Genomic DNA, 11,653 nt, shown 5'->3' with positions numbered 1-11,653 from the left:
AGGAGAAGGAGGAGGTTTGACTGTTCGTTTATGGAGGTTTGGTCCAGTGACTCTGTGGTTTGTTACTGAACTGTCAGCACATGAGATGTTCTCTCACTGATGGTAAAAGGAGACTAAAGACATTGTGCTTGTGTTTATTGTAGAGTTATAATTTGGGATGCAAAAATCCGATACTGGAATTGGATATCGGCGCGAATACTGAAAAATTTGCGGGATCAGCTTGTAAATGTCAGTTCTGCTGATATCCCGGTTGGACTTATACATAGATGTAATACGACTATAGTGGTCAATAGTAGCTGCAGAAAGTCTCAGGATGTTTGACCTTTTGATTATAAATAACCGTTCTGTGGTTAGCTCAGAGATAAAGAACATCTCTATGGCACATTTATATCAGTTTATTTAAAGGAAATAAAATGCTGTTTTCAGGCTCTGTGCTGGTATTGGGTGATATCGGGTATCGGCAGAGAATTAAATCTATAGTATCATAATCGGTATTGGAACTGAAAAAGCTGAGGCATCTCTGGTTCTAATCTATAACCTCTGTGGATCATTTTGTTATATTGTATTTGGAGATTTTATATCACAATATTGATCTAAAAGTGAATTAAAGAAAAAGTCTACTGATTTCCATGTTAGAAAAGTGCATCCTAACTAGAGCATCCTAATTATTACAGGATGCGCTTATCAGAGTTTTCACAACTCTCAGACCAGAGCAGAGTTTGCTGTGACAATAAAGTTATTAACAACACGGATATCCTGATTGTTGGGCAATAAATCGCTTTATAATTAGTCATCTGACCTCAAGAGCTGCTTATACAGTTGATCTGTACTGGGGCAAGACACATGGGAAAACCTGGTCTTTAAGAAAGCAGATTCTGTGTTTTATGATTATTATTTTTAAATATTAAACATGATTTGCAATAAAACACCTCATAAAATTTGGGGAACAGTCCAGGCAAACCTGTAACTTTTCCATGGTGATAAAGGTGACATTCTCAGCATCTGGGCACCTGCACAGTTCACTTTTAACATTTGTCTTTTGTATGCACAGAAATGATAATTCTGTATAACTTTGACTTGTTATAATACAGAAAATATCAAGTAATTATAGAAAGGTTTAACCAAAACTACTTGAAACCTGATTAACTCATTAAAGACAACCTTCTAGGTTTTAGGGTTTCAGATACTGATCGATATCAAAACCAGTATCGAGACTAGATACTCATCTGAGCAGTGATCCTAAAAAATTCAACAGGACAGAAATGAATCTTTCCTGAATAGTTTTAGAATGATGTTGAGCTGGATCAGAACAAGTGTCAGAACACATAGACTAGTACACACACGGACCAACATGAACCTACTGCACCACTGACCATTACACACAGATAACACACATGGGAAGAGAAAAGAAAGTTCTACCATTTAATGATGAAAATCACCTTCTATTGTTTACATAAAGACTATATTTACATTAGTGATATTGGAATCAGTACTGAACATCAAGTCTTGTCTTTTGTATCAAAATCAAGTGTGAAATTTGAGTATCATGGCCACACTACCACCTTCAAAACTACAAACAAAATGCAAATAGGATTGTGACGGTGCAGGTCTGAAGTGGGTCTTCCTCATGGCCTCGTCAACACTTCCTCACACAAAAGCCCAGAGTCAATATTTAGCAGAGATAAAGCGTGACCTTTAAACCTTTGGGCAGAGACGAGTCACTGTGTCAGCGCTCGGGTCTGTTCACACTGTACAGAGCAGGGACACACCGATGTGGAAAATCGAGCTAATACAGAGAAAATATCACCTGATTTATAGTTTTTATCAGTTGTAACAAGCAGAGAGATTAGAACAGGACAACAAATGAATCTGAAATTCCTGTCAAATCCAGACTCATTTCTGTGTACTTTTTTATATAGAGTGATATCAGTTTGATCGCACTTCCTCCACCGCACCTCCAGCCAGAACAAAATGCGCCCATCCAATGAGATTTGTTCATTTCAGTGACGCGTGTGAAACGAAAGAGCTCATTGGTCACGCATCACTTAGGAATAAAATCATGTTTATCTCATCTCAGATTAAAGGTTCCATGTTACTCTATTTTCTGATCTGTGTTCTGATGTTGTTTCCTCATCACAAACTGACCTGGAGTTGTGTTTTGTTTCATTCACACATGTTTAACAAAACACACAAACCTGCACATTTAGGCTGAGTTTGTCCCTCAAACAGAAAACAACTTATGATGTCATGTGGTTACAGGAAGCGCTCCACTGTGGTTTTAAACTCCACACACCTTGACTAGAATCATTTGGATGATTTTACCAATGGGATTTTCAGTCTCTACGGAACTAAAGGTTCTAACTTGAAAACTACTTCTTGATGACATCACAAGGTGGAACAGAGCATTTTGAGCTTTGGAGATGTAGACAGACTAATAATAAAATATTACTCAAACATGTGTGAATGAAACAAAACACAGTTCCAGGAATATTTACCGATGACATATCAACATTATAAGATGACTTAAAGGTTGTATAGAGGATTTTTTAAGGGAAGTGAAATAGAGCGACAGTCCTTTTTCAAATACTGTGCATGTGTGACACCACCTTCCTCCTCCACAGCTCCCTCAGTAGAAACATCTCCTCCTGCCTCTTTACTCTAGAAATCATGTTTGTTTACATTCAGTGCGCCTTCAGAATTACTGTTGAAGTGACCTGCCTAGAAATAATTTTCGGAAGGACTCTCCAAGAATCACCTCAGTTTGTCTTCGCTCCTTCTCCCCTTCACTTCTTCTTTCAGTGACCTCAAAAACAGACTTTTTTTTTTGAGGTGAACTGGTCGTGGATTCTCATCTGCCATCGCAACAAACTTTGTGCAAACTGCGAGGAAGCGACAGTTTCTAAAAGCCTCCAAGAACTGCTGCATAAACCACATAATCCCCGCGCGTCGGCGAGTCAGTCACACTAGAAATTTAGGGAGTTTGATTGACAACCTAACAGCCAATAGAAAATGAGGCAGCCTTGTTTTCTATTGGCTGATGTTTATCTGGCCTCAGCATGTCCACAGTTGATAGATTTTCATTCTTTTTTTTTTTTGGTCATCATAATTACAAGGCTGCTGCGTCGCTTTACTGGTATTTTAAACTTTCAATGACAATTTGAAACTAAAAAAAAAATCCTCCATACAACCTTTAAAGCTCAGATGAGTCACTTTTGTGTAACTTTTAAGGACTTTTAAAGGAGCACTGTGTTGGGCATCCGCTACCATGGAGACGTTATTGCCTTTAATTTTCCACAATATGGTATTAAACGTATATAAGATGCATTTATTCAATTACGTTTTTATTTATTAAAAATACCTTTGAAACATCCATTCTGACTGTGAGTGAAATATCCATTCTGACTGTGAGTGAAACATCCATTCTGACTGTGAGTGGGGTCGTCTGTAAATTGGCCTGGTGGCATCTTCTGCTTGTTTTTGTGGCCATTGAAAAGTTTAACACCATACTTTGGAATACTGGAGGTAAAGTGTTAACATGTCCATGGAGAAAAGTGGCAGGCTTTCTCCCAGAAAAGTTACACAGTGCACCTTTAAACTCCTGTATATTTGTTTTTTCCCCGTGTTAGCCTCGGCCTCCACACACCCATGGGCTCTGCGTGACTCTGCTGTTGGGACTTGTCGTGAATGAAGTTTGAAGAAGACATATTTTAAAGGTGAGGTTTTCTGGAGCGGTTTAGACAAGCTGCACGTGTGGGACTGTGAGCAGACGAACCGCTATCCACGCTATATTTAGAGTCCGAGGATTTGGCTCGTTTGAAGGAGCTGCAACTGATTTGTACCACCTTAAAAACATGAAAAACAACTAGTTCATTTGAAACTGTTTGCAGGGCTCCAGAGTTCTTCCTGACTTACTTTCTGCATTCAGGAGTTTTGTATTTGGTGTAGATTTTGAGATATTTAAAAGTTGTGATTTTGATACAGATCTGAGCCGAATCAGTACATTTTTTCCAGCTGTTTTTATTTGTATATTTGAGTTAAAAATCAACCCTCAGCCTTTTCCACAGGTCTCAAACAATCATAAAAAATATGTTTACTTTTCAGTCCTGTTCAAAAATGTAGGTGAGCAGAAAGTACAGATACCTGCTCTTAAATGTAGTGAAGTAAAAGTAAAAAGCATCCACTTAAAAACGCACTGAAGTAAAGTACAGATACATAAAAATATACTTTTTTACTTTGTTTAATTCAACCATTGGTTTTAGATACATACAGAACTCATCCAATATGAAGCAAGATGTATGGAATTATGTAACAAACTAAAATACATTTCTCTTTTTGACAAAGCAGAGGACAGATACTTTCAGGATGAATATAAAATATGAGTTCAACAAAAGGGAATACAAAACTGAGACACTAAACTGTGTGTATGAACAGACCATCTCTTTTACTCCAACTTGTCCCCCTGCACATAAAGAACAAGTCCATTTTTGTAACAACACAACCCAAGATGTGATGAAGTCAGAAATATTATAAAGGGACATGAGACACAAGAGGTGGTGTAAGTAAATCACATGAACACATTTACAGCAGCCTACCTGTTTTAAAATGTAGTATTTATGCAGATTTTGAGATGTAAAGCTTCAAATATAGTGATTATGATAAAGATTTGTGCTGAAACTATTGAAGTAATTGTGTGTTGATGTTTTTTTCTGTCAGTTTTAATTTGTATATTTTTGTTTTCTCAGGCTCTGAATGTGTTTAAAATAACCCCTCAGTCTTTTCAGCAGGTCTGCCACTACAATAAAAAAATACTTTTACTTTTCAGTCATGTTCAAAAATGTAGTAGAAAGTACAGATACATGCTCTTAAACATAGTGAAGTAAAAGTAAAAAATATCCATTTTAAAATGTACTATAAAGCACAGATACAATATTTTAAGTGCAGTTTTTACCTTTACTTCATTACATTACAGCACAGGACACAGTGACCCACAGCTAAGAAGTGTGTTTCCTGATCCTGTTGCCTTTTGTTTTAGGTGAGCTCCTGCCCTTATGGACCAGCCCCTGCCCTCAAAGACCAACTCCTGCCCTCAAAGACCAACTCCTGCCCTCAAAGACCAACTCCTGCCCTCAAAGACCAGCTCCTGCCCTCAAAGACCAACTCCTGCCCTTATGGACCAGCTCCTGACTGCAACACTTGCTTTGTGTTTTTTTGTAGTGCCATTAGAACATAGACTGTGTATAGAAATATAAGTGATGCTCCATTTGACTTTATATTGAAAAAAATGTCCTCGCTCTCTGTAACTGCAGCTCAGGCTCATTTTGGTCTTAAAATGTTCATATTAATCCACTCTAGATGATCCTGGTGTTTTTATTGCACCACATTACCCGTAAATCAATTCCTATTCCTAATATGGATCCCAAATTCACTCCTGTAACTGCGAACCTCAATGAGCTTCATTTGACTGGAGCCAGACACTATGGATGACGTCACATTCCCTTAGTGCACTTCTTTATACAGTCTGTGGTCAGAACATGAAGGGGCCAAGGAGTAAGGAGCCCGGTATTCTCTGGCCGTACATGTACAAACAGCAGGTCCCACTAATGTCCCTGCACCAGCGTCCCCGGTGCTCAAGCACCACACACATTCTGTCACAATCGTCCACTTTGTTTACAGTTCAAATGTTTGCCGATATTTGTGTAAAACTATACTTGTATACTTGTCTTGGTGACTTTTCTACATTAACATTGTATTGATACTTTGAGTGGCATCACTCTGGGGTTGTTCTACATGTAAATCTATGGTGAAATCTTCAGCAGTTACCATGAGATACAATGGCCACAGTGGTGAACACTAACTAAAAGGTTCTTTAGATACTCATGAAACATACCAAATGTATTTAAACAGCACATTTTGCAGAGAGTGCCTGTGATTAATACGTGACCATAAATAGTGCTCATGGTTCTGTGTTTGAGTCTCAACAAAAAGGTGAGAGCGTTAATGAGGAGCTGGTTTAATAGCAAACAGCACAAATCAGCTCAATTGTTCTAGTTCTAACTACGTCACTTCTTTCTAACTTTTCTGTTGGAGGGTACATCAAATGCTTTTCTCCATGGAGATGTTATTGTTTTGTCTGGAATATTTCTCAGTATGGCATTAAGCCTTTCTATCTTCATGAAGACCAAACCAGACTAAGTTACAGGTCAGATCTGTGGAGAGGCGACACTGCTCACAGTCAGAATGTCTGTTTTTCTATGTGTTTTTGAGCTCTAAAATCACCTGTAATTGAATAGATGTAAAGTTTAAAGCTGTTTAGCGTCACACTGTGCTGGTTGGTACAGTAAAGCCTTGGTTTTTCTGTTGTCTGATTTTCTTTATGCATTTTGAGATTTTTCCCTACAGAAAATTATATTTTAAAAAATCTTATATTTCACAAAATTGAACTTTAAGCCATGTTAAAATGAAGTTACCTCTTCAAAAACCTGGAGTTGTGTTTTGTGTCATTCACACATGTTTGAGTAACTGCTCAAAATGCTCTGTTCCACCTTGTGATGTCATGAAGAGATAGTTACCTTTTACCTTTAGTTGAGTAAAGATTAGTAATTGCAGAGGTGGATGCAGTTTAATGCAGCTCTCTGCTCCAACACAGACACACAGGCACACTCTGTCAGGCTCTGAGTGAGTGACAGGTGGGTTTAACCAATCACAGTGAAGTGCAGACTCTCACATGAACAGTTTTCTGATTTTTTGCGTTGAAAGATCTGAATAATTCAACAATGTTTGCACAACTTCACCTTGAGGACTAAACAAAAAACAAACCTAATCCTTTTCAGCCCAGTACAGAGCATTTGTGAAAGCATGTGTCTTGAATCCAGGAGAATAAACATTACACAAACACGCACAAATCACTCCAAATGCAAACTTCAGAGGGTCAACGAGAAGGAAACTACTACAACATGGTTAAAAGTTTTTATAATTCACTTCAGCAGAGTCATTCCACATGCATGGCTCACTCAGTTTCTCAGTGTTTACTGAAGTCTGTTTTTTATCAAACCTCCGCCCGATCGATACAGTATCTGCTCCTGACACCTGAGAGAGCCCCTATCTCCAACCAACACCATCACACAGATATGAGACGCACAGGGGGAGGAGAGAGGGAGAGAGAGAAAGAGATAAAGGTGAGAGACAGAGGAGGGGGGGGGAGAGAGAGAGAGAGAGAGAGAGAGAGAGAGAGAGAGAGAGAGAGAGAGAGAGAGGAGAGTGACACCTGTGAGAGCCCATATCTCCAACCAGCACCATCACACAGATATGAGACGGAGAGGAGGAGAGAGGGAGAGGGAGGAGAGAGAGGGAAAGGGGAAAGAGAGATAAAGGGGAGAGGAGGAGAGGGGGAGAGAGAGAAAGGAGAGGAAAAGAGGTGTGACACCTGCAAGGGCCCATATCTCCAACCAACACTGTCACACAGATATGACACGCAGAGGGGAGGAGAGAGAGAGAGATAACGGGGAGAGGGGGAGAGAGAAAGGAGAGAAAAAGGAGAGGGGTGTGACACCTGCAAGAGCCCACATCTACAACCAACACCATGCATTATATGAGACGGAGAGAGGGAAAGACAGACAGAGGGAGAGACGGAGAGAGGAGTGACACCTGTGAGCGTCCATATCTGTAACCAACACCATCACACAGATATGAGACGGAGAGGGGGAGAGGGGAAAAAAGAGAGTGAGAAAGGGTGGCAGAGAACGAGAGAGAAAAAGAGGGATTGAGAGAGGCAGAGAGAGGGATAGATAGGGGAGAGAAAGAAAGAAGGAGAGGGGAGTGACACCTGTGAGAGTCCATATCTCCAACCAACACTATCACACAGATATGAGCTCACCCAAGAAAGGGAGGACAGAGAGGGGGAGAGGAGGGAGAGGGGGAGAGGAGGGAGAGGGGGAGAGGAGGGAGAGGGGGAAAGGAGGGAGAGGGGAGAGGAGGGAGAGGAGAAAGGAGAGGGAAAGGAGGGAGAGGGGGAGAGGAGGGAGAGGGGAAAGAGGGAGAGGGGGAAAGGAGGGAGAGGGGGAAAGGAGGGAGAGGGGGAAGAGGAGGAGTGGCCAAGGAAATATGTTCTAAACGGTGAAACAGCTGATCTCTGACTCTGTCTTGGATCTACACTGCAACTTTTAAAGAAACTCAAAGCTCTCTCCATTGTTCCTTTCACTCTGCTGGAGAGAGACTTCTGTAGCCACATCCACATGCTGCGCTCATGCACAGGTAAGGTGGCCGAAGGGTCTTGCCCAAGGACACAACAACAGCATATTGTTTGGAACTAAACACTGGCCCTTTTGCTTCTAATATTCAGCACTGAAGCATCTGAATCCACCACGACTGATTCACTTTAAAAATATGAAGGATTCCTCTTCATGTGCTCTGTGTTCCTCTAAGTAAAACTGCAGGAGGTGTTTGTTTCTCTTGGTTTATTCTAGCATGGTTGTTGTTATTTTGCTTTATGTCCATTCACTTTTTTTTCATTTGCACGTGTTCTAAACTGTGCCGTGTTCACATGTTTGCTCATTTGTTGTTTAGTTGTTGTTGTTTACCTCAGTTAAGGCTGTGTAATTAATTTAATTTTGATCCCAATTTTGATTTGTGTGTCAAATGATAAATTGAGCTGAAAAGATTAAGTACCAGCCACAGTGACCAGAGTTTTGTGAGGATTCACCTGGTGTCCTCCGCGCTGTTTGTAATGTTGAGCTCCGGTTCTGATTATCTCCATAAACTCACAGAGGAGCGTATCGCAGCAGGACTCACATCTGTCTCACTATTTAACAGATATTTGTGCCGCTGGACTTATTTTCTCGGCTAAAGCGTTCGCTCTGATGCCACATGTAAACAAACAGCGTCGTGTGATGATGGGTTCAGTTGTGCAGACGTGAGTGTGGAACACAGAACCCACAGCAGTCGGCACAGTTGGAAAGACCTAGTATAAGTGGGATATTTTTAATATAAATAAGTATATTTATTTTGTTCTTTAAATATAGAGATTGTAGAACAGATGAATTATTTTGGAGACATTTATGTTTTTCTGCCTTATTTCGTGTTCAGTAGTTCATTTTATGTTTTATTCATTTCAACACTGCTCTAAGGTTCAGATTTGTAGCCTATATTTATTTTCAGTTTGAAAGTCTTGTGTAAATGATCAATGCCAGTAATAAGTGTTTTTTTTTTTTTTTTTTGTTTTTTTTGAGAGAGAAATGCTGAATAAATGCACAGTGTAACAAACAAAAAATAATCGTTTGAATGATCGTGATTTCAATATTGACCAAAAGAATCGTGATAATATTTTTGTCCATAATGGAGGAGCTGGAGCCTCAGTGTGTTTTGGTGCTGCTCTGTGTGCTGCGTGAGTGCAGGTGGACCACAATGCACTGGGGCTTGAGCTGTTCCCCGCTCTCGTGAGAGGCAGCAGCTTCAGGACGTGTTCATGTGACGTGTTTGTTTTCCTGCAAACAAGAAATAAACCAATGAAAGTGTATTTGTGGACTGGACAAGTCTGCAGTGAGTAAACCACGTACACATGGTGCCAAGAGGGAGTGTGTGAGATTTAAATGAGACCAATCCTGCAAGATAGACTTTTCAGAGCTTTTAACCCTGTAAGAGCTGTTTCTCCTCAACACTTTACTCTTGTCCCTGCATTAACAGCAGTTGGACAGGATATCTTGGTGTTTTTATTGTTTTCCTCTGGATTTCCCACATCTATCTGTTTCATTCTGTTTTGGCTGATTTCTGTGAAGCACTTTGGTCAGCAGAACTTGTTTTAAATGTGCTGTATACTGTAAATAAACTTGAATTGAATAGTTTGAGCAATATTCAGTCACTTATTTTCAAGAAGCCATTTTGACGATCAACCCTCATTTTCACTGCTCTGTACTTTCATTTCCCTGATACGTGCAGGGTCCAGGGTCACGTAGTCCAAACAATCTGCTGCTTGCTAGTTGTTGCTGGTAGTTTGATTAAAAGATTTTCAAACACATCTTTTCTTATAATAATATAAATGTAGAGTTTGAGGATCTGCCGGGGCAAGAGTCTGTGTACCATTTGTTCTTCTGAATTTTAATTAAGAACAAAAAACTATAAAATGGGAAAACGTGTTATTTCATTTTTCCATTTTAGTGTGAAACAAAAAAACAGATTCCGATCTCTGTTTCTAATATTTAAATCAAAGTTTATTTTAACACCTGGCTCCTGCTATCGTTTTTGCTACTCATTTAGATTTTATTATTATTTAGAATTTATTATTAGTATTTATATTTTTACTCTTTGTTATTATATTGTGATGTGTGAGCTCCTGTGTCCAAACCATTTCCCTTGTAGATCAATAAAGTTTATCTAAGTTTAAGTCAAAGTCTAAAGTTTACTTCAAATAAAAAACGATCAAAAAAACAGCTATTTCAAACTGTTTTTCCTATTTTATTGTTTTTCGTTCTAAATTGAAAAACAAGAGAATGAATGGTACTCAGACCCAGAGTGTAAAAGCAGACAGGGCCCACACTGTGACGTCATTATGAGCCTCCCGATGACATGAAAACGCTGAAACATTTAAATCAAATAAATAAAAAATGATTTGGGCGTCATTTGAGCCTTTCCACAAGTCTCTCTTTCACACTGACGCTGAAGAGCTGTTTGGGGCCTTTCTGCTAAAATACCCACACACACAAAACACACACACACACAAACAAAACACACTCCACACCCCAATGTGCTTTTAGTGAAAAATGTGAACAGGATTTTGAACTGAGTGAACTGAGTAAATGTAAAGTGAAATTCTTTGGTAAGTGCATGTGTGAACGTTAAAGCTGCATTGTGTAACTTTTCGGTTGGGGTCAGTCACCTTCTTGTTTCTATGGATATGTCATTGCTTTGTTTCTAATGTTCCACAGTGTGACATTAAACAGCTCTACCTTACATGTCTTCAATCACAGGTGCTTTTATAGCTCAAAAGTACCTAAAAACAAACATTCTGACTGTGAGCGTCTCTGAAGATAGAAAGGTTTAATGCCCCACTGTGAAACATTCCAGACAAAGCGATAACATCTCAGTAAAGAAAAGCATGTGTCGGACTCTCCACCAGAAAAGTGACACAATGCACACAATGATTTATCAGGGTTTGGAGGAAACTGAGAGAATAAATGTTGATATTATTGAACTCTGGGGTCCAAATGAAGCAGATATTGAAAGCTGAAGGCCCCAGAGCCGCGGCTGAATCATTCACACAGTGCAGACACAGTTCTGACAGGCTGGAAACTTAAATCTGTCCCACAATGCAATGAGATGTTATTATAGTAGTAGAATTAAATGGTTTAGTCGTAGAGCCGTAGTAGAAAATTAAATCGGCCACAGCACATTTTCAGTTATTTAAATGTCCTATATTACTCAAAATAACTTTAAGCCATGTTAGAATGTTGTTATCTCATTAAAAACAGACTTGGAGTTGTGTTTTATGTGTTATGTCTCCATCTCCAAACCTCAAGATGCTCTGTTCCACCTTGTGATGTCGTGAAGCAGTAGTTTTCAAGCTCCTTTTTTAACTTGAGTTCAGTAGAGTTTGGTAATTCCAAGACTGAAATGATCCAAATGATTCTAGTGAAGATGTGTGGAGTTTAAAAATGCAGTGGAG

The sequence above is a fragment of the Boleophthalmus pectinirostris genome, unplaced genomic scaffold, assembly GCF_026225935.1.
Source record: "Boleophthalmus pectinirostris isolate CB_2022bp ecotype Guang Dong unplaced genomic scaffold, ASM2622593v1 HiC_scaffold_12, whole genome shotgun sequence".
Lineage (NCBI taxonomy): Eukaryota > Metazoa > Chordata > Actinopteri > Gobiiformes > Gobiidae > Boleophthalmus > Boleophthalmus pectinirostris.
Note: the sequence above shows the minus strand (reverse complement) of the source record.